The 22,886-nt window shown below is 39.3% G+C and overlaps 1 long non-coding RNA gene across 1 annotated transcript in view; it reads right to left on the bottom strand.

Annotated features, from left to right (window-relative positions):
• Nucleotides 1-22,886, bottom strand: part of LOC142603284 (uncharacterized) — a 178,520-nt gene that overhangs the window by 129,817 nt on the left and 25,817 nt on the right. The gene's annotated exons all lie outside the window — the stretch shown is intronic.

Below are 22,886 nucleotides of genomic sequence, written 5' to 3'. Positions count from 1 at the left end.
AGCTTTCAAGTCAAGACAATACTCTAAATAGAGGAAGGGAAAGCATTCCCAAATTATAACCATATATCAATTGCTCTGTTTCAGGAGACACTCTATTTTAGATGGTTAAAGTAAATGTTAAAGCCCATCCATGAAGATGGGCTTATTAGTATTGTTTATAACTCAGATAATTTATAAATTCATATTTGTAGGACCCTGATTTTTGATTGTCTAAGTATGATGGGTTCTTTATTATCATATAGATAGATGCAAAGAAAACTGAACAGCAACTCAGCCTTGGGTCTGCAGACATAAGTAATCCTAACTCTTCTCAGCTGCCTGACTTGTATCAGTGAAGGAAAAAATAAAAATAATAAAAGCACCCCCGCAAACCCACAAACTTTGCCCCATAGTTGTTAAGTTCCAACCAGCAATCACTCTTACACACTGCTGCGAGACTGAGCAATACGGTTTCTCTCCATTTGCTTCCATCAGAACAAGTACCAAAATTTTGGTCAATGATAATGCAAATCTAATGTAATGAACTGGAAATTAAGCTGGTCATCTCCAGTCAATGGAGATAGCCACCCAAGAGAGATGCAATGAGTAACTCTTGAGTACACAGGGAGCCTGGACAGCTGGCTAGATGCTGAAATTTTGTAGGGAAAGTCAGCAAGATACCACACAAACTAAGTATTAGAGGCAACATGTACAAGACGTTTAACTAGATCTCTTCTGGAAACAGAGGCATGGCTGACCTTCAAGCTCACTTTCTGCCGCTGTAATATAACCAGAACTCATCAGAACTGATACACACACTGCAAGTGAAGCCTTGCTAAGAAGTATTCTAAATTCAAGGGGGGGGGGGTGGGGGGGTGGTTGACAACTACTTAACCTACACTTAATTTAAGAATTGGTCCTTTGTGGTGAAACATTCTTGGTTGTAAGCATTTTAGGAAGCAATGGGGGCCAAGTGACAAGGCACTGAGCATTGTCTAACCGACCCGAGAAACAGCTGAAGCAGAACTATTCTGAAATGTGAGTATTCCCTACTGGCTTCCCTTTCCAAAGCTGAGACTTTAATCAAGATCACAGCAATTCACATAGAAAGAATTTAGATATTGCTTGTCTGACTTTTACTTTGGGGAAAGAAAAAAAAAAATACTCTGAGCAACTGAGCTAACTTCTGCCATCTGCATCAATTCAAGGACAAAGCCACCTTTCTGGAGTTGTAATAATTGTATATAGGTAGGGCTAAGATTTGTTGTCTTCCCAGAGCATGTTAAATGCCAGATTTTACCTGGGCTGTAACAGCAATTTGTAACTCTCACCCCACAGGACAGAAGATGCTCCCTTGAAAGAAAGGGCCGTCTGTCCCCAAAAATGAGACCTTAGCTGATAAAGTGCCTGCAGAGAGGAATGCCATCAATGACACTCTGTTTCTGCTTTGCTGAAGTGTGGGAATCCCTATTTCAATGCTCTTACACAACCTAACTTCTTCGAATCACAGCCCAACTTTTCAGCATTACAACAGTGTTGCAAAGCTGCAAACTCAGTGTCTACAGTGTTGAATGAGGTAAAGAGGTCTAGTGATAATAATGAGGTAATGAGGTCTAGTGTGTACACACATTCAAGACCTTGTCTCCAGATGTCTACATGTGACTCAACGTGAAGCTTACACATGCAGTCATTGTACCTGCGTGTACCTGTACCATCATGTTCAGAGTAAGATTTTCACATAGCAGCTAGGACACAGGAAAAGCTTAGGTCTTCAATAACTCTAATTGGACAATAGAAATGAAGCCTGACATGCTGCTATGGAAATGCCATGAAGAGAGTTAAATTAGATGTAAAGCATAGAAGATTTTATTCTAGGAAATAAAAAAAATACAGAATGTTGATTTATAATTGGGGGGGGGGGGGGGGGGGGAGTAGCAGTAGATGAGTCCCCCGTCACCCCAGGGCATAGCTGTCTTTTCTAGAAATCCTTTGTTCTAGAATTCCAGTGGGAGATCTTTCCCGAGATGTGGCTTTTAGGTATGACAACCAGTACATCCTACTTTCACTTGAGTCAGAAAAGCCAATATGCAAATAGTCAGAAATTAAATCCAAATCATTGACAAATGGCTGTTTCTGAGAGACTTGAAGTGAGTTCAGTTTCCAGAAAATAAACTGCTGAGTGCTAATCTAGTGCTTTAAAAGACCAGCCTACCCAGGCAAAGTAGGAGGATGTCATTAATAAAACACTAGCATTTTGATTTTCTTTAAAGAATGTGCTCAGAGCTGAAGAACGTGTCTTTAAATCTCTAAAGCAGAGGCGGGTCATAGAGTCCCACTTGCCAGGAAACAACACAAGTTTGCTACTTTCTTAATTCAGAGCAGAGAGAAGATAGAGGAGGGCAGCATAACAGAACTGCAGAAATCTCTCAAAAGACTAGCCAATATAAAGGTACATAAGAGTAAAAAAAAAGAAAAAAGTTTTATCCCACGGATGTTCGTGTTTAGGATGCACTTAAGGAAATGCATTTCTAGGTGCTCATAAAAATAAATGCATTCAGGAAAACCTTTTCTGACACATAGGAGAAACAAGCTGTAGAGTAGGTCCAGCGTAAGTGTTATATGGATGTAAGACTGCATCTGACAAATCGCTAAGAGCATGAAATCCAGGGTTAAGGCTGTTATTATCCTCTAACTCAGTCTTCTGGATGTGCTCCACTGTGGTATACAGGGTCTTTGACTCAGCCTCAAAAATGTAAAAGATGAAAACATCTTATTTGCTTGTCTGTAAGTCTGCAGTGAAAATGAGGGCTGATTGAAGAGCCACATTAGGGCTACTAGGAATTCAAGTGGCAAGTGAAGAAATGCAGAAAAACTGAGAGAGACACATGCAGGAAAACAGCCCAAAGTTCATGTACAGAATGAGGGCTGCCAAGTTAAACATGGCCACGCAGAAATCAGATCTGGAGGTTAAAATGAAAAATTACATTGCATGATTATATAATATTGTGTGCGATTCTGGTGGTCTCTCACTCCCTCAATACCATTTCGGAAATTATTTAGAAGATCTAGAAACAGTTCAGGAAAGCGTGACAGGGATAGGTAAAGTTAGGAACGGCTTGTGAACCTGTCAGAGTGGAAGGGACAAATGATAGAGCTGAGAAAGAAGTCTGTAAGATCGTTAGTGGTGTAGAGGAGATACTGATTGTCCATCAAAAAAAAGAGTTAAGGAACTTTGGATGAAAATCAGCAGGAAAAGCCAAACACAAAGTTCATAGGTGTTCTGATTCTCCAAGCTCTTACTGCAGAAGATAAGGATGCTGAAAAAGTACCTGGGCTCAGGCAAAAATGGGACAAATTCATGGAAGAGTAGTCTTCTAGGGCTATTGAGTACAATGTCACTACCTCTTGCTTAGAAAATTCTTCAACTGAAAAGTGTTGGAGGTTAAGAGAATATTCAGGGAGCTACCACAATACATTCACTCTGCTGAAGATTTTTCTCCCAGTCATTCACTTTGGCTACTGCCAGAAACTGGATACTGGGCCAGACAGACATCTGGTGAAACCAAGCGTAACCCTTGTCCTGCTTTTAAATAAATACACCTGGTGGAAATTGTCATCATAACATTATTTTATGGTAAATTTGTAGTACCAGAGTCATTTGGGAGCTGATCCTAGTTTCTTTCAGGTCAGAATATTTGACATAAATTCCTTGACTCCTTTCAGCCAGCACATTTCAACTGTGTACTGGATTATTCTAACTGAATTGTTGCCTGGTTGCCGAGTCATAATGTATTAAAGTGACCAAAGATTTAGAAAAGATAATTGAAAAATTAATAGTCCTCTCCCAACAAACTTCTAACAAAGTTCCTTTCTGCAAGAACTTTTCATAAAATTCAGGACTCAGCTGGCACTCAGTTAAGTATTTCCAATGACCAAAAGCAGAATTTGAAATACCAGCAAAAATATTTGTCAAGTGCTTTTTTCTTTGACTAGGACTGGCTGCGAGTCAAGTAAAAAGACAGATATGAATATTTAACATTTTTCCACAAATGACAACATGAAGTTGCAAATGATACACCATCTTCCCAAGAGCAGGTGCTGCTATTTACACACACCAAGTACACCGAGCAATGGGCTGTGTTACCACCTCTCAAGACTTCCATAAAACAAAACAATTAGCCTTGAGCAACAATTTAGGTAAAAATAAGCTACACACTGTGAAGATAACTTTCAAAGCATAAATAACCAAAACACTTCAGTGTGGTCCTCAAGTAAGAGTACTCTCAGAACTCTAAATTTATGTGAGATCACATGTATCAATATGATATACAAATGTAAGAAATAAAGACTACAGAGGCTGAACACATTTCCCTTTTTTTTCAAAGCAAAGCCCCTGTGCTGAATAGTGTTCATGGGTGTGCTTATCAGTTTACTTTTCTAACAATACCTGCGAGATTACAGAAATAATTTCTGTATTAGCTATGCAATGGTCTAAAGTTCAGACAGGATCTGTATAAATACTCATAAATAAGTAGTCTGCAAGAAAACAGAGGAGTTTAAGGCTTCAGGAAACTGGAATAATTTTTGCTGTCAGTCAAGTTTGGGCTGCTTCAAGAGTGTCATCACAGTAGTATCTACTGCTAGTTTAAAGTTGTTTGTTGCTCCAGTTTTTATGTTGCAAAATACAATACTGAGAAATCTGAAGCAGCTGTAAGTTCATTTTAATTACCAAAATAACCCTACAAAATATTTTTTTTCAATTTGAAAAATTTGGAAGTCTCATTTGAAAAATTAATTGCTACAAAGAAATTATTTTCTATTATTTTTAATTTTATTCTTTCAATTTTCTACTATTATTTTATACCCATCTTTCTTTTTCTTACAAATACAAACTTTACTCCAATTGAATATTTGAATTAAATTCTTTTTTCCAAATTTTTTTCAAAATCGTCTTCAACAGTTTCAAAATCAATTGTTGCTTGTTTTGATGTCCACCCCAAAACCAATCGAAGATACAGAACCTTTCATTAAGCAAAAGTTCTGAGTTTTGGTCAGCCGTATTTGAAATCTGCATTTTACATACATAGCAGAAGAATGCTAATTCAGCGGTTTTATGCTCATCTGCAGGAATCAAAAGAAAAGCAAATGTTCCCAGAGTATTCTGTGAAATTCTCCAGCTCTTTTAAATAGTGTCCTTCATCAAAGGTTTAAATACCACTGTCATAAGAGGCACTGAACCAGTATTTCGGCTGTTAGCACCTGGTCTTGAGGACTTTGAGAGGTCCTTGAAACTCTCAGTGATTAGAGTGGGTTCAAAATTCGACAAAGTAAGCTTGCCGATCCCTAATGTTTAAACAAAGCCGTCTGAAAAGCCCCGTGCTTCAACAGAAAGTTTTATGTTACAATGTGCAACGCCACACTATGATTAACATCTTGGCAACGCATAAGGCTAGAGGTTAGTGAGGGTTAAATGACATTGCTATTAGAAAACTGTCATTCAACTAAAATGAAAATGTTGTTGGAACAAACTTTATTCAAGTAAAACGTCAGATGCAAAAATCTTCTCTGCTTCAAATGTTTGTGCACAAAGAGAGCAGAAATAAACTGCTCCCCCATGTTACCAGCAAGGGCCTCGCCGGTTCCAGTTTGCTCTGCCTCACGTATTCTAGTTGGCTACTAGGCACAAGGCCAGTAGACGTTTTAGGGTAGCCTCCCACAATCTCTCCAACTGGAAATGAAACATTTGGAAAAATAACTACTGATGAAAGCACAGACTCCAGTCCAAGTCTCTTCTGGATTTGAGTGTGCGAGACTATTGTGGGCTCTGGTTCACTCATTTTTTTCAGGTCAAAACCCCCTCTGCCCCACCTAGAGCTATAACTGGTAGAGTCTATTCAAGGGGGGGTGTGTCAGCCCGGAAGAGAGAGTTGCTTTTATGGGAAGTAAAAACCTGCAAAATATATCCAGTGTTAAAAACAAATTCCATGACAAACCAGTCTGACACCTACATAAAGCTGAAATCCTGGCGCACAATTACTGAATGCTCTACTTGCAACACGTACAGAATTCTAACGAGAAAAGTAAGTCTCTGTGTGGGATGCAACTTAGAAAGAATTTTTCTCTGGCAGGTAAACCATGTCAAGGCAAGATTGCTAGCAAATTTTCTTTTGTCTTGCTTCAGAGTTTGATGTATATATGTTAGTCAGTCTTTCATTTTCCTAAGCAGCACAGTTGGCTAAGCGTGGGAGGCTTTTGCATACTTAAATACTAGAAAAAAAGAAAACTTTAATGCTGCTGCACAACAATAATAATAATTTATCATTTCTTCAAAGACATTTATGGCATATACACAACTCATGTCATTGTCAAAAGCAATAAAATAACACTAAGTAACAAAACAAGTTTTCCTATACTTTCCAATTAATGTCAATTTATGAACCTCCGAATAACATAGCCAAACATATTTTATTTAATTATTTTCATTTACATACCACAGAAGATCACCTCAGCTTCTAGGTGCCCTGATAGAACGATAAAAATCATACCCCTAAAACCAGCAGAATAGCCACATAAATATAAAACTACCAGCTAACGACGACTCTGACTAAACATCCTTATCCCTTCTGACAGCTCCTCACCCTACAGATTCTAGGTCCATTTCAAAAGCTGGACTCTGCACTTTATTCTGAAGCTCAGTCTTGCCAAGCTCAATTTGAGGGGTGAAGTATATCCCAAACTATGAAGACAATCTCTTCCAAGCAGGGAGACATCAGTGTAAGCATTTCTGGTAACTGCAAGGGTAGCCCTGCAAGAGGCTGTATCCAAGCACCTGTTTAAGGAAATACATATCTTTTTACCAACCCCTTATATTTCTGCCAGCAAATATCTCAGAGCACCCCTGTCCTCCAACCTGCTTAAAGAGAATAATTCTAGCAATTGAGCAGGTCACCTTATTGTTTTAGTGTCTGTTTGCAGATGGATTTTTGAGAGACAGTTCACTACAGAGAACATCTGTACCTTTAGGCAATAAAAATAAGGTCAGCAGCAATGAAAAGCAGAAGGAAATGGTTGCACCTCCTGCGTGACTTTGGTATGTGTTTACGCACAATCAGAACTAGAAGTGTCATTCATCCAGAGATTCCCATCCTAGCTTTAAACTACGAAACTCAAGTACCGGCAGCAGCAGAATCCTGGCAGCAAGGGTTAAAGCAAGAGGTGGAAATTCCTCTTGGGCACCAGGAAAATCTTCAGACTATCCTTTACCTAGTTTTGTCGCCGCTAACTCCACTCTGTAATACAGAGGCCAGCAAGCCTGTACCTACATTAAGTGGCATCTTTGTTTACAAAGTAGATATACCCAAACAAGAAAATGAAAGAAAAAAAACCCCAACCAAAAAAACTACAAGTAGTCATTTGTTCTGTTTAAGAGCCTACAGCAGGCTGGGAACTAGTAGATGTCCCATTTGCCAGCTGTGCAATTGCAGCTATCATTTGTTACTATTCAAATTCTCTGGCAGCTTCTCCAGCCCACCCAGTTAATCGGCAAAAGATTAGACTGCTGAGATGCGTAGCAGCCTTCCCTAGCATAGTCTGACAGTGTCAGTGAAATTAATGTTCCTAGCATAGGCAAGGGGCAAACATTTGGGGGAATTAGCAGGTTATCTCTCTATCTTCTCCTTTCAATGCCTTGCATGCTTGTGGGCTAAGAACAGCAAAAGTACTGGGACTCCAGAGTACTGGAATCCACAGATTTGTTCCTGCAATCTCTGAGAAGCAACTTAACCACAGGAGAGCACCAAAACCACGCCCCAACAGAGGACATCTGAACATAGCCTGATCCTGTGAACAGTGACTGGTGGGTGGCCATCGATCAAAGATGAATGCTACAGCTAATGATAAAAGCTTCACTAAAAAGTGAAGGAAACGAGAAGCAAACTGAGAAACACCTTACCGCCACAATTTCCTATTCTCCAAATAAACATAGGACATTAACCTCACAATAAATCACTGCAAAGATTGCCAGTACTGGAGAGGGCATTTTTAAGCAGAAACTAAATGTTATGTCAGCATGCACTTTTGCTTGAGAAGAAACTGGCACTTTCTCCCTGCAAAGGACTCTTGGGATTTCTCCAGTCAAAGCAGATGAGGCTTTAAAGAGCAAACCATGCCTCCCTGAAGTGGGAGATGGTATCTCATAGCCGGAAATCAAAAATAAGAGTGCAAACAGCAGCTGTTCTAGAGTATAGGCAGATAAGATTGTTGTCCTTTTCCATGACAGGGGCGCACACAGGCCTTTCAAAGATTCACATTATATACCTGCATTATATAAGAAGGAAAGAAATCTTATTTGTGCAGCAGTTTGGATAATCCTCTCTTCTTTTTGGATCAATATGGGCAGAGTACTCCAGTGGGCTTTCAAACTCTTCCAAATTTGGGAATGTTTGGGAAAAAGTGACGTTTTTTATTCAGTGACCACTCAAAGGGGTTTTGAGAAAGTCTCCAGCTACGGGGTGTGGGAGGAGGGGGTGTGTGTGGGGGGGTGTGTGTTGGGGTGTGCACTGTGCACAAAGTTGTTGACTTACCTTCAAGATACAAATGGCAGGTATTTTTAATCAGCAAAATAAAAAAGCCAAAAATTATTTTCTGGGTTAAGAATCATTAAGTTTTAATAAAAAGATTATCAGAGCTAGCAGAGTCTCTCTTCCAAATACTCAAAGGAGATGTCTACTTTGCTATTACTAAATGAAAAAAAAAAAAGTATTTTCAATACTAAAAAAGTAAATAATGTTATGTAAGAGCATAATTTTATTTCCAAAGGGCATTTTTAAACTAAAACTTAGCATATGATATTGACGCTACCCATGAATGCTGCATTTTGTTAATTTCAGGCAGTAATGTTCAACGGTTTGAAAATTTTTGATGAGAATGGCCACCTCTGTAGATTGAAGACCTTGAAAAACTGAATTAAAAGCTGATGCCTTGTTTAGCATTTGAAAAAGTGACTCTGCCTTTAGACATTCAAAATGTCTCATATAAACTTAATTTCTATTCATTTGGCTGCTGTGTACTACTGCGTCCCCCTAAGATGCCTTGCCTAAAATCAAGCAGTGCTGTGTGGGCAATGAGGACTGATACCCTATACAGAACAAAAGATTTGTTTGGCCTTTTAGAGACAGAGAAAAATATGCCTTAAATTTCAGACTGAAGGTGAAGCCCTTGGCTGCCATCAAATGCATCTTCCCTCACGATCAACAGAACTAGCACACAGAGTGCAAATCAAGTTCTCATTATCAATTCTCAGGTAACTGCAAGGAATGCTCTTCCTACATTACCAAAAACTACATGACTCCTACATCTCCACACAGAAAAAATGTGTCATTAGAGAGGCCGAAAAGGTCAGTTAAGCGATAATAAAAAGAGCCTTTAAATTTTATGGCATGTCAGATTTGAGCTTATTTCTCATGGCTAATTCCACACTACTTGCGTTGGCAACATGTTTGTAGGACGAGCTGAATTCTCACGCAAATATTAGTTTCTCCCACCATTAGCAGTGAATGTCCTGTGTGAGATTTAGTGTATCATTGCTAGACTCTGGTCTAGCAAGAAATGGTACTGGCCATTGAAAATTGCCCAGTACAGAAGACAGTATATGTTCTTAAACAGATATCTAAAAATAGGAGTTGGGGGTTTGTTTTCATGTCTCTATTCCTAATAGAATATCAATATTGTAAAAGGTGTAAATTGAAAGCCTGGAGAGGTCCGCATCTGAATGTACTCTGGCCTGAATTACTTTCATTTCTATAGAAAAGAATTTTAAAACCTTAGAGAGTCATGAAAACAAAAATGACAATTTCTAAATGCAGTCATAGAAGTTATAATAAAAACACACATTTCAACAGTTTAAGTGTCAGCCTGTCTTGTTACCTGTAATCACAGTGATTGAAGTTTCTGTATTTCAGAGGCAAAAATAGCAGTGATATAATAAGGAAAACCTATTGCAGTTCATTAGTCATGGTACATTAGAAGAAAGAGATTCTTTGGCAATTTTATGGCCATTTTAAAAATGGTGCCTTCTCAAAAGAGAAAGTCTTAAGAGATTAATATTTCACCTACTTTTCAGTGGCTGGGTAAGCCACATCTAGAAAACCAGTGAATTCAAGCAGGCCATGCAGAGGGAAGGAAGAAGTGACTGGGAGCTGCAGATCCAAAGCAGAGATTCAGCATCTTGTTTATTTGTAGTGCCTGACCTACATGGGAGTACCCAAACACTTAGAGCAGGGAGAGTTCAAAAACTCGATCCGCATTTGAAAGATGTGAGACAGACCTCTGTGGAGAACAGTAAACAAGCAACATCGGGGAGAAAAGCAGTAGGTTTTTTTTACCCCAACAAAGCAATGTCACATCCTATAGGAAGCCTATGCAACTTCGACTGACAATTTTACCCCATGATGAAAGTAGGGTCTATGACTGAATTGCCATTATGAGTAAAACGATGAATCCTGCATTCTTAAACAAACCAAACAGAAACTTGGTGTAGTAAAAACAAATTGTGATTAACCAGACTCTTATCTTTGTGGGTTTTCTCAATGCAATCATTGTAGAAAGAAGGGAGAAAAGGGAGATTTTGAGAATGAGAGAGGATACTTCTCTGATGTGGACATCAGTTAAATATCTTTGGACGCGTATCCAGTCATTAAGAAAATATGTTGATTATAGGTAAGTATGTTTGCTTCTGTGATGTTCTTTATAGGTTGCTTTTAGATTCATATAAAATGATGCACATGATGGGGGAGGGGGCGCAGTGACCTCAAACTTAATTTTCCATATAAAATTATCATCGCTTAGGAAAAAGTCATCGAATGGTTTGGGTTGGAAGGGACCTTAAAGATCATCTAGTTCCAACCGCCCTGTTGCGGGGTTAGTCCTTAGTGTTAGAAAAAATCATTTTATGAAAACATCAGCACAGTTCAGAAAAGTAGCTTAAAAAAGGAAGCAAACTTTAGGAATTACTAGGACAGAAGTAAAAAGCAAAACAGAAGCATGATGCAGTTTCGAGTCTATAGTGTGACCATACCTTGAATCCTCCAAACACTTCCAGTTGCCCTACTTTAAAATGATTGGAGCAGAAATAGGAAACGTGCAGGGAAGGAGAGAGATGATTATCAAAAATACATTATAGCTTCTATATTGAATACTATTTAATCATCCTGCAAAAAGAAAAGAGTGGGGATATGGCATAGATCTATAAAATCATGAATATCACAAACAGGGAAAGGGAATGGCTGTTGAGCATTGCTTCTGATAGAGGAATTACCTAGACTACCTTTTGCTGTCTTCAAAATACAACTATAAAAAAATACAACAATAATTTATTACATTCAAATGTAAGCATTGCAACGAAATGAAGCATTAAAATTGAAAAGCTGAATAAACCAAGCTGAAGACCAATGTAAGTGCATGCCTATGGAGAATAATCAGGCTTTCTTAGTTTTCTTTTCAACTGGTTTGTGATACAAGACAAAGCAAAATAATTCTCACTAAGTTTTAAATTATAAATGATACAGTGAATTATTAATGTTAAAGGTACATTAGTGTTTACTCTTAGCTTCTACCACTCCTCTTCTCTGTTTAACTATTCTTTGGTAACACAGACAGCTTTATTGAAGGTAAGGGATAGCAGGCCCTTTTTACACTGTAATTCAAAGTACAGAGCCTACACACAGACGCCTAACCTGGGAGCCTCTTCACTCTCTAGAGAGGATTGTACATGATGACCAGCACTAGAACGAACAAAGGTTTCATCCAGAGTCAGTGATTTAACACCACTGTCCAAGATCTTTACAAGCTACAGTGAATCACACTGAAGGCAAAGGGAACATACAAATCAAGGGCCTAGTCTTGCAAACACCTGGCATCTGAGCTAAAACTACTCGTGTTTGACCTAAGTTTTCTATTTCTCTGGAGGCAACGAGGTGGGCATTAGTGACGTATTTACAATTCTCCACCTTCTCTTGTAGGTTTAAAGCTTTGAGCAATGTGTTCCAAGCAAACACCACCCTCTGCATTACCCACCTCCTGCTCTGCTGCAGGGAATAGCTTTCTTGTGCGTGTAAGACCAGTTTGTATCATGCTTTGGATTACTGAGGATAATTTTACTGGGGAAGCTGTAAACTGCAAGAGTCTGGGGTGGGTGGGAATAGAAGAATTGGGAAAGAAAAGGAATTGGGTCTTTTTTAACCTGCACACTTCCATTATCACTAGCAGCCACCTCAAGATGAAGCATTTAATTTTGCCTGGTATATAACCTCTTTCTGACACTAAACAGTTACTCAGAAGCAGAGAGCTAAGAAATCATGGACCATGAAGAATCCAGCCTCTTTTCACGAAAGTTAATCAAAGCTGTGTCACTAGAGTTAACGTGAGCGGAATAAAACAAAATCTAGATATTTTCTATTCCTCTATTATGCAAATTAACTGTGACATGCACAGCTCTATTACTTATTTCAGCAACAGCAGGAAACCCAGGTAAACTGACGCATTTTTCTTTTACAATTTACACTTCAAATTATATGATCACCCACAGCACGCTGCATTGCAAAATACTGCAGGCTGACAAAACACAAGATGAGGATTTCATAGCTTGCAACAAGCATTTCAGGACTGGCAAGAAAATGACTGGCAATATTTTCAAATAAAAAAATACTACCATTATGGCAAATAGTCAATGGGTTTCCTTCTCGGGCAAAGCCTTAAAATATCTCCGACACTCAGTAAAACATTTTTATATAGGTCATTATGAACTGCAGACAATCACCTACTTCTGAAAAGTTGAGAGACGCATTTAAGCTTTTGTAATCAAACATGGAAATGAAAGCACCTTGTGACATTTATGATCTTGATTAAATGAGAGTGTTCTTTACTAGCAGTCACTTAGAACTACATCACAACCTGTTTTCAGGCTTGACTGTCTATGAAGCTCTACCACCATTGCTTGGACTCTGCAGCCCTCTCTTCCTTCAGTCTTCCTTCCGCAGGCAGCTCCAACCCGAATGGACAGTATCACTGCAAAAAGTGCCTTACATTTCCCAGGACTTCCTTCATTTATCATATGGCAGAGGGAAAACAATACCAGGAGGCTAGAAAGGACTTAAGCACTTGCATCCTTTTAAAGCCACATTTGCTGGAAAGCCAGCTCTCTTTCCCCAAGATGAGTACTACCTTTTTCAGATGGCCTTGGAATCTACTCAAGATGTTCAAAGTAATGCTGAATCTCTTCTCAGGGGCTAATGGAATATCCTTAGATTTAAACAAGCTAAGAGCTGTGCAGGTTACTTAAATGCACACACAACACATTTCCTTTGTGGAAAAAGGAGTGCTGGGAATTCTTGATCAGATACAACAGGATTAATGTGAATTTTGTCAGCAAGTTCTAGGCCAGCATAACTACTTCCTCTGAAGTTGTTGAGAAATGTACCAGAACAGGATAAAAGACTAGACTAAGGCAATCTCAACATATAACTAGGCATTCTAAATTGCTAACACCAGCCATAAGGAAAAATCGGAACCGAAGGCATTCATTTTCATCCTGAAATGTACACACAGCCCCTTCCCATCGCACATGCTCCTTCTGTTTCCCAAACTCATTACAGCACATGCATGTCAAGCACCACATCTTTGAGCAAGAGGAAAAGGGATTTCCTGTGAAGAATACTGTAACCAAACGAATCACAGTAGAAGATTATACATTTCTTACTGGCAATGCTTCAAGTTTTTTTGGTCAAAGAAACCTCAATCAAAACTAACAATGTTTCAGTAGGAGACTCAGTTGAATATCACCTAAAATTATTCACTTCCAGTGCTTTCATACACTTGCAATCCCCTGTCCCATACACAATAAAGCCCTTTTGATCTTGGTGCACAGAAAAGCATGGAAGTTTGCAGCAGTTTCCAGACAGAGGAAGAGAAAACTTAGTTCAAGCTGTAAAGGTAATTGGAGGGGATTTGGAAAGAGAGAGGGTTGCTTTTTCCTGAAAACTCCCTGTACTCAGTCACTGTTGCTGATCAAAGACTGTTGTTTCATTCAGATTTTGAATATTTTATATAGAGGGGGTTTTGGTTCACTGGAGCTGTTGAGGAAGCTCATGTTGCATCAAAGAATGACATCCTGTTGCCTTGAATCCACCTTTCCAGGAATAATAATTAATAATACAATAAAATAAGTCACATTGGATGTGACATCTGGAGGTTTTGTGGTCCAGCCTCCCTCCCTCTGAAACCTGAAGTAATAATTTAGGAAACTTTTCCTCCAATTTAATCATGATCTCACTTCAGCAAAACAAAGCATCCATTTCTAGACATCTGAAACTGTACTTTTTTCCCAGCCACCAAGTACATGCGAGTCTTGAGAACCTGGTAACTTTTTACAGCTTGAGATGTGGCTTCGGAGGGACATAACAGCAGCCTCCTGATCCCTGCGAGGGGAGATGGAGCCAGGTTCTTCACAGAGGTGGCACGGTGGGAAAACAAGAGTGGAATAAACTGGCGGAGAAGAAAAAAAAAAAAAGTAAGTTCACGAAGGATTTAAGGAAAGACGTTTTGCCTGTGAGGCCAGTCAAGCAGCAGAACAGGGCCCAGGGAGGCTGTGCCACCTCTATCCTTGGCAGTTTTCAAGGTCCAGCTGGATAAAGTCCTGAGTAACCCAGTCTGCTTGTACGGCTGACTGTACCATCTATGTCACAATTCATCAAAAGCCCTCCAAGATCTTCCTCCCCCTTCCTAGAGGTATTAAAACAAAGGAACTTGTTTTTATTAAGAATGAGAGGAGGCTGCCAAATATTCTTGCCCCAGTTTCCCCTTCCTGTTTTGCATCAGAAAAAACATTTCCCCAATGTCCTTCATTTTCAGATGTATAAGGAAATTATATCTAAATAACAGCCATATTGTATGTTACATTACATATTTGACAAGCATTGAAGTCAGCTGGCTTTACACATTTCACAGATAAAAGAAACTGGCTGACTATATATCCTTCTTGAAGATAAAATGCACACATAAACATAAAATAGGGATGATACTGACAGTTACAAAAAAAATGTATAGAAGAATCAACATATGTTAGCAGATGATGATTTTTCAAGGATTTTCCTTTTACTTTCCACTGGTGTTAAGTTTTTGTAGGTACTGCATCTCATAAAGAAGACAACATGACCAAATATGAACACAATACTCTGCTCTGTTCAGCTGTATGGAACATCACCAGACATAAATTCCTCTGCCAGGATGCAGAGACAGAGGAGGAATGTGATGAATGTGTAGTGCTCCTCTTAAGCCTCATAAGTTGATCAGAGATTTTATTTATAAAATAAGTTTCTGACTGTCTCAGGAAATCTCACTCAGACACTCTGGTTGGTAAAGAAAAGGTCACTGACTGAAGATGGAAAGCAAAGCCCTACCACAGATGCATTTTCTTAATGATGTAACAGGCATCGACCACAGCGTGACTTTTGCATCTGTGGCGTTCACATTTGGAATCTATTTATATTTCTTCCACAAAGCCAGTCGTGGTTCTTTTAACCTCATTACTGCTATCCCCTGCTTCCTCACTAGGCAGCAACTTGGAAAAAAAAGTCAAACAGAAGACGTGATTCGTATGCACTGTGAATAGAGGCAAGTGCTTCAGACTTTTTTGGTTTAGAAGTGTTCTTTTCTTCCTGACAATGACACCTGCAGAACTATATTTAGGTATTTATCTGCTTCTGGATATGTCAGAGTACCTCAGAAAGACTTACTCCATAGATTTCATAGTCCAGGCCGCTAAAAGCCAGAAAAGGAAGAAAAGAGCTCATTTATATACCAAGACCCATTATAATGGTACACAGTACGTTCTTACATCACAGAATCCATCTATCATGAAAATAAACAGCAAGTTATAACTTTAAACGATTGAGGACATTTTCCTTTTTCTCCAACACAGAAAAAGAGAACAAGACTTTTTCAAACAGTCTGTCCTATTGAAATGAGGAAATATTGTTGAACCACTCTCATAAACGCCTAGATCATCAGCATCAGTAATGCCTTCCAAATACCATCCGTACATAGTTATTTTTAATGTTGGACTGCTCTTGAAAGCTGCTAACAAAAACTTTTATTCATAACACATAAAGCTATACCCTGTCGATGCATTTCGCTCCATTTTGGAGAGTATCCCAAATGTCGGTAAAATTTTTTGAATTATTTTTAAAATTCTAAAAGAACCTAAGTCCCATTTTAGTTTTCTTCCAAAACTAATATTCAAGGACCAGATCCTGTGCACTTTATCTCACAAGTAATTCATCAGAATGCAAATAAATCCTTTCAATCCTGCAAGACAGAGTCAATAAATACATATCACTCTAGTAATTAAAGATTACCCATTCAAACACCACACATTTTATTTTAGCTTACAACTTTAACAAGAATTGATGTGAATCAGCCCTTTCCCTTAGGAAGTCTATTTTTAAGAATGCAGCAAAGTCGCTTCCAGAAAATCTGGGTAGGTGTATTACGTGTTTACATATTTAACAAAAACTTTATTAGCTCTTAGAAGCAATATTATTGAGGATTGAGAGTCTTCTGTTGCAGAATATTTGTATCCGGTAATCCACCATTTCCAAACCAGAACACGTATTGTGCTGCATTACAAGTCATCTAAGGTTTGTGTCTTTGTTTTTTCAGATTACGCATAGAACTGTTGTCTACGGGATGAGACTCAGTGGAGTTGTCTTCCTAAAAACAAAAAGGGTGCTACAGCCTGGCACAGCCATACAACTCTGCAGCCAGTCTTTTTAAAAGTTATTTTACCTATAGCATGGACCTTGATCAACATACAGAACTGTTGCTTGGAGAGCTGTGACTGTTGAAAACAGCCAGTTGTGTGTCTCATTTAGGGAAGGATTTGTTATACTTTCTTTTGCTCTTCAGTCAAATTCATTAAATGCATTTTTCATTGCCCCTTTATGTACCCTGGTCTTATGCCAATTCCTGAAAGTTTGATACTGTTTTAGTTATTAAACTTATATCATCACAACACTGTAATTTGGGAACTCTGTATTTAGCTATACCCAGAACAGCACTGAAAATCTGCTTCTAACTCTGCCCCCCAGTTGCCACAAATGCCATAAATACTGCTATAAAACAGCAGGTCTGCAGTAACTTTTATGAAAAGTACATCATGAAAAAGAAAAAACAACAACAAAAACCAAACCAAAACAAAACAACAAAAAAAACCCCAAACCCCACCCCACCAAAAAAGCCTCACCCAAACTCAAAAGCTGCAGTCTTGGGTCAGAAGAAAATTCCTGATAACTATCAGCATCAAGTTTAAAGAAAACAGTACTAATTTTTTTTGCTGTTTACCTCTATATTATTACCAGCCTAAAGTTACAGTGTATTTACCCTGTACCCTGTAGCGATTACACACTTGCATGACGTATTATCAGGTAGTGACTATTTGTTTCAGCTCTGTTCCAAGGCTAAGAGAAGACTTGGATTGGAGCTGACATGGCACTGCAGCCAAATGGTTACAAGAAGTAATTGGGCAGCAAGCCTGAATGGTCTTTTTATTGCTTTTATTTAAAATTATATTGGTAAGGGATTATTTCCCTCCTGTTTTAGCGTGGTACACAATTTTACGTGGCGCATCTCATCAGCACGTAGTAACAAAATGCTGTGTTTCCAAGGGAACCAAAGGGGAGCAGTCCCACGGGGCCCGAACAAGGTGAGCGTGCTGCGGCTGTAGTCGCTAACACAGCAGACATGGGTTGTTATTGTTACAGTGCTATCTCAGCTCCAAGTGGGGGGGGAAAGACCACCACTACTGAAACCCTTCACCCTCAAGACCGCCTCAGGTTGAAGTGCCCCAGGAGAAGCAGCCAGGAACCAGATTTCAGCCCGTTTTGATCTGGCTATGCACCCAGCCTGCTCCCCCCGAAAACAGCACCTCGCTTCCCAAGGCTCCCGCAGGCTCCTGCAAGGCCAGAGTGTGGTGTCGGGGGTATTGTGTGTACCTTAAGATTTTTTCCTATAAGAGTAATATACCTTGGAAGCTTACGATAATACATTGAAAAATAACCCCTTTGCTGGCCTGGCATTTCCATCTCCCCCCATTTATGCATTGATTATTGATACCTTATATATAGTGGTCATAGGTATATACCTTGTGATCATCACAGTAAAGGTAAGAGAGAGCCAGTCATTAATTAGAAAAACTTGCCACCATGATTTAAATAAAAGTTAGTAGGAAAAGGAAATCAGTTTGAGCTGGATTTCTCTCAACTCAAAACCTTGAGGATTTCTAATAAAGGTCTTTACCCTCCTGCTCAAAGAATCTATTTCTCCCAAGCTTCTCAACTCTTTTCTGTTTGAAAGGTTAAGTTTCACCATCAGTTTTATGTTCAAATGTAGTTTTCTGCTACATTTGAACAAGTGAATTGCATCAGTCTGTTAAATCCCAAATCTTATAAAATACACAGAATCAGGATTTAATGACAATCCAGCTGGCAGGAGATACTGTCACTCAATAACACACGTACAAGGAAATTTCACTGGCATGAAATAAAATATATTTGATCATTAACCTACTAAAGAAAATTAATGGAAATCTGTGGAAATAAGCTTTTCAAGTAAAATTGCATTAATGAGAATAGAAATAAAGCAAAAATAGAATCTGGGTGACACTTTTGGTAGGTGGATCCCTAATTAAACTGTAGTCTATGACACTGCTGGGAAAAAAACCCAGATCGTTTTACCCCACGGTGATGCATCTATTCATAAAACACTTTCTCAACCAATTTAATTCCTGTATATCCATTTCATTTCCATGTGGATACAGAAATGAAGCAAGCCCCACATCAGCAAAGCAGAAGCTTAACTTTAAGCAGGTGGGTATCCATTTTGAACTCCATGCTTGATTGGTTTTCTTTAATAGACCTCTAATTCACTGAAATCAATAGATTTACTGCAGACATACTGAAGGCTGAGAGCAGAGACTAACCAAAATATATAGGTTTTTTCTAAGGACAAAGCATATATTTTGCACGTGCATAGATCTAATGATAAAATGGAAATCCTGAGCAAATGCCCTTCGCTGGCAACAGAGGGGAAAAGGAGAGGCTGAAGCTTTCTTGGGCCACCCCACCCAGTCCTTACCTGCCTGTCATCAGGTTCTTATGTCTGATCTGCCCACCCAATTTCAAAGCAAGCCTACAAGAGCCTTGCTCCTAATTTATTATGGCAGTTTCCTTTGAGAAGCTGTATATGAAACCATTTTTACACCATTTTCAAAAGTTGCATATTTCCCAATCCAAACAACCCCAAGTTTTGAAAGTATCCTCACAGTCTGCTTCACAGTTTAAAAAAAAAAGTCACTCCTCCTCTCCTAGCCTTGGTCACTCTTAATACAGAATTTAAAATGTTTTTTTATGAGGGATGGTATTCTACTGCATTCCAAGCACTGCACATGGATGCAGCCTTTGGGAACAACATGATGAATAGTAAGTATATCCTAAACCCAAATCTCAACAAAGATCCCAACAGGACACTGTATTGGGTCTGGCTGAGATGGAGTTAATTCTCCCCACAGCAGCCCTCATAGTGCTGTGCTGTGTATTGGTAGCTAGCAAACTGTTGATAACACACCAGTGTTTTGGCTACTACTGAGCAGTGCCAGCACTGCTCCAGCGTGGGTCCCCCACGGGGTCACAAGTCCTGCCAGCAAACCTGCTCTGGCGTGGGCTCCTCTCCCCACAGATCCACAGGTCCTGCCAGGAGCTTGCTCCAGCATGGGCTTCCCACGGGGTCACAGCCTCCTTCAGGTGCTTCCACCTGCTCCGGCGTGGGGTCCTCCACGGGCTGCAGGTGGAATCTCTACACCCCCTCATCCTCCCTCCATGGGCTGCAGGGGGACAGCCTGCTTCACCATGGTCTTCACCATGGGCTGCAGGGGAATCTTGCTCCAGCGCCTGGAGCACCTCCTCCCCCTCCTTCTGCACTGACCTTGGTGTCTGCAGAGTTTCTTACATCTTCTCACTCCTCTCTCTGGCTGCAAAAGCTCTCTCTAGCAGTTTTTGTCTTTCTTAAATATGTTATCACAGAGGCGCTGATTGGCTTGGCCTTGGCCAGCAGTGGGTCCGTCTTGGAGCCGGCTGGCATTGGCTCTATCAGACACAGGGGAAGCTTCTAGCAGCTTCTCACAGAAGCCACCCCTGCAGCCCCCCTGCTACCAAAACCTTGCCACACAAAACCAACACAGACACCATTCCTGAATCTTTGCCTCATTAATCCTACCACTCCTACCTTCTCCATTGTACTTTAATCCTCCAAACTTCACTGTGCTTGTGGAAGCAAACTACTGCAAGGAGCAACACTTATTGCAGGAGGGTACTGCACTGGAACATGCAGAGATGTCCGGACATTCAGTTTCATTCACATGCTGCATTCACAGGCTTTTTAGAATTACCCTGTATTAAATGCCAGTACACCCTGTAAGCAGATATTCATGGAATGTGGTCCGAATTAAACTCAATACAAGAATGTTAAAAGATATAAATATGCGAGCAGTACAAGCTGCAATTCCTCGCTTTTGTAGTAAAACTCATTTTTCTTCAGATCCTCACTCAAATTTCACTTTTATCATCAGGCATTCAGGACTTAAGAATTACCGATGAGAAGAGCAGGGAACATAAATCTTTAACAGTGACATTCTTCACTGATTTGGTAGAATCAGCTCATGCAAATTACTGGTCTCTGGAATAACTGTTTTTACCACTCTCACCTCTTGTCTATCTTGCTCTTTTGGTACAAAGATTGTCTTCCCAGCATGCATGGAAAGGAGCCCCAGAATGGAGATCTCCACATCAGATGAATTACAATAAATATGATAGCATAGGTAAAATTTTTCCTTTTCTGTACAAACTGAAGTAGCATTTATTTTTTGACCACCATTCGAAAGGGGGTTTCTATGTTATTGTACCTTATATAGTGAAAAATTTCTGATAAAAAAACATTACTAGATTTTAATGTGATCTAGAATTAAACAAAGTTTTTTTGACAAATCATTTTTAAAAGCTAATTTTTTGTCCAAATGTATTGGTTGTAGTGACATTTCTTTGGAAAAGTGTTTCCAGGTAAAGGGCGCAATTTTCACCATTCAAGCTAACCTGGAAGAGCAGGTAGTTTGGAGAGACATGTCTTCACCTGAGAGAAAACTTTGTCTCAAATGTCTTCTGTCTCTGATTTAAAGCAGAGATGAAAACACATTAGTCACATTCCCGGCAAGCCCTTAAACACCAATTCATAGGCGTTGTCCAGAAGGGCACATTCTTCTATGAGTGGTTGTTTCACTTTGTTCTTAAAGTCTCACGTTCATCCTGACATAGAAAGGGAGAAGTTTGAAATTCTTAAAAATTTTCCAGGATAGAATCTTTTTCCGTAATCACCCACTTCTAATTATATCGGATCCCTGTGATTAATATTATTGTTTTGGAAGTGTATATTTTTATTTTAGAAGCATAGTTTGCTGATGCGTGCTACAATGTTAACTCTTCATAGAAATTAAAATGTGCCCACCACAACCACATTTAAGTAATTCAGCATACTCTTAGCTTTTAATTCCCTTTTATTTGAAGTAGTTGAATGTTGTGCTTATGAAGAAAATGGTAGCGCCCCATCATTCAACGACCTATAGGCTTTGAATTATAAGCAGTTCAATCTGGAATGCTGTTACATTGCCAGAAAATTACCCAAAGGTCTTTTCTGAGAGCAAAACAGTGGTTCAGGAGGTAGCAAAACTGATAAGCCTTTAGGGCATGGAAAGTTATCTGCATTCAAAAAGCATATAAACCGTCAAATTCTGGCAGGTGCTATGCAGAGATGTATAAGAAATAGTTTCATTCTGTAAGTTAGCTTGACCATGCTGTACAGGATGCTGTAATGACAATGTCTGCATGCCTGTTTTAATAGCCCAGATAGAAAGTTTGTACTGGATGAACAGCTATAGGTCTGATGAGGCTCGCTGATGCTCGGTATGTACACGTACAGACTAAATCACCTCTGGCCAATGCTCCCAGCCAACCATATTAAGCATGCAAAGGTCTCAATTCTTGTGATCGGTTTTACAAGAATTTGCATTTTCCTTAGCACGTGGCAATGAGGGGAGTTTTAACTTTTTCTAAAAAATAAAAATTGTAGTCCCTATCACTGCAGAGAAAAATATGGACATGCTCAAGAAACAAGGCAAGGAAGTACATATATTTTTAATATTTTGATTTTCAAGATCTGATTCATGATTTATAACATGTAGGATTAGTCACGTCTCCACTGTATCATAAGCCCGAGTTGTTTAAGGCTGAACAGGCTGCTGATGCAGCTTTAAAAACTGACCACAAAAACCGCCTTCTTATCTGAAAAATGCCTTCTAAGTGTTCACTTAACGCAGCTGACCATATTTTGGCCAGCCAGATGAACATAGAAGCTAACATTATATGGTGTCCTTCGGATGCATGAGTAAAAACTATCTTCTTTCATCACCAGCAAGAATGAAAACGTAGCCCGTGCAACTTCAGCATCTGCAATTTATGTTCTCAATAAAAACTGTGTCATCCCCATGTAACTGGTAAGTTTAATGTAGCACTTCACAGTAGCCTGAAGCCCATTACTGGGAGCCCTGTGAGAGAAACCATTAGTTGGTTTCATATCCACTATTTACTCACTTGAGTAAAATGTATCCTGAGGAAATCTTAAGTACAGCCTAAAATTCTGCAAGGTTTTGACTTTATTATTTCTTCCAGAAAGAAGTTGCAGTGGCTTTTGAACTCCGCAGTGAAATACAAGAGTCAAAGTTCAGCACAGAAAGGTCACCGGGAACATCCAAC

The sequence above is a fragment of the Balearica regulorum genome, chromosome 11 (genome assembly GCF_011004875.1).
Source record: "Balearica regulorum gibbericeps isolate bBalReg1 chromosome 11, bBalReg1.pri, whole genome shotgun sequence".
Taxonomy (NCBI): Eukaryota; Metazoa; Chordata; class Aves; order Gruiformes; family Gruidae; genus Balearica; species Balearica regulorum.
This window is presented reverse-complemented; position numbering and strand designations above follow the sequence as displayed.